Below are 1,710 nucleotides of genomic sequence, written 5' to 3'. Positions count from 1 at the left end.
GATGTACAAATGTGCTTTACACAATTGATGTGTGTATGGATTGGGATAACAGTTGTATGAGCCCCTAATAAAATGTTAAAAAAAAATAAAATAAATGTTTAAAAAAAAAAACAAAAAAAAAGAATCTTTCAGAACTGCAGCTCAAGGCTTGGATCTTTCCTTCAGTTATCTCAGCGTATATTATTTAAGAATACAATGCATATATATATTATTCAAGTTCAATTTGGCACAACCCATAACCAGAAAATCCTTTTCTATGATAAAGGCCATTGGTTCCAAGAATTTGCTAAAGAATTTTAGATCCCTTACAAACATAGAACCTTTACAACTAGGATGAGCACATGACTAAGAGTCATGCTGCCGAGACACAGGAAAAGGACTGCCCTGTTCCATATTCATATTTCTTCTTTAATTCATGAATACTATCAAAATATACTCTCCTTTGAAGAAATAGTGAAAATGGACCGAGGAAAGCTAAGAATATTATGACAATGTTTTAGACTTCTTATGACAGAAAACACCAGGAAAGGGGGAAATGTGATTTCTTAAAGTGACTTTACTAAACAAAATTTCCATCAACTAGGAATGTGTCTACAAGAGACACAAGATAATACTGGCCTAATTGAACTGAAGTCCATTTATCCCAAGCCAGAAAAAACAGTGTGGAGGGACAAGAGCACAAGAATGAGGTAAGATAGAGTTATTGTTGGTTGATATCAAGTCTGTTTGGCACATGGGGACCCCATTAAATCTACAAACCCTCAAGTAAAGGGAGACCTTGTCCCTTTGAGGATACATCCTATAATGCTACAAATGGTTTATACTGTTAGTCTTTATACCAATTTACCACCAAATGTATCTTTGTCCCTATACAATAGTGACTGTTCAAGGAAGAAAAAGAAATATGCACACCCTCTTCCAAGGTTATCTCCCTCTATGGCACTGAGTAGCACTCAGTAGCTTATCTGACCTCGTCGGGCTTCCCTTTCACCCGAAGGCAGAGGTCAAAAATGCCTCCATCCGCCATTACCTAGTATGGAACCAACTGCTCCTCTCATGACAGTCTACTTTTCTGTTAGGTTGGATAATTCCCTGCAATGGCTTCACAGAACTCATAGTCAATACTCATGATGAAAGGGACTTATGGGGCATGTGTGGAAAATAATAAACTGTTATTAGAGTAACAGTTTGAGTAGAATGAATTCCAGTGCATTCTATCCTGCTCATGTAGAACCTATAAAGTAATCAATAGGTAATATAGGAGACATAAGACAAGGGAGCACTGTGTGGTTAAAATGAAGAAAGATGTGCAGCTGGGTTGTATCCTTTCATCATACTCAATCAATAAGCTGATCAAATAATTAGAGAAGCTGGACTATGGAGAAGGACACAGCATCAGGATTGCAAGAAGGCTTATTAACAACCTTTTATATGGAGATGATGCAACCTGCCTTGCTGAAGTCAGGTGGACTAAGAGCATTAACAAATGAAGATTAAGGATTGTACCCTTCAATTTGATTATCATTCAATGTAAAGAAAACCCAAATCGTCACAATTGGACCAAAAGGCAACATCAGAATAACCGGAGAAAAGATGAAGTCGTCAAGGGTTTCATCTTGTTTGGAACCATAAACAATCCTCATGGAAGCAGCAGTCAAGAGATCAAATCACACACTAAATCTGCTGCATGAGACCTCTTTAAAGTGATGG

The sequence above is a fragment of the Echinops telfairi genome, unplaced genomic scaffold, assembly GCF_000313985.2.
Source record: "Echinops telfairi isolate 266 unplaced genomic scaffold, ASM31398v2 ScPeMD7_41;HRSCAF=154, whole genome shotgun sequence".
NCBI lineage: Eukaryota > Metazoa > Chordata > Mammalia > Afrosoricida > Tenrecidae > Echinops > Echinops telfairi.
This window is presented reverse-complemented; position numbering follows the sequence as displayed.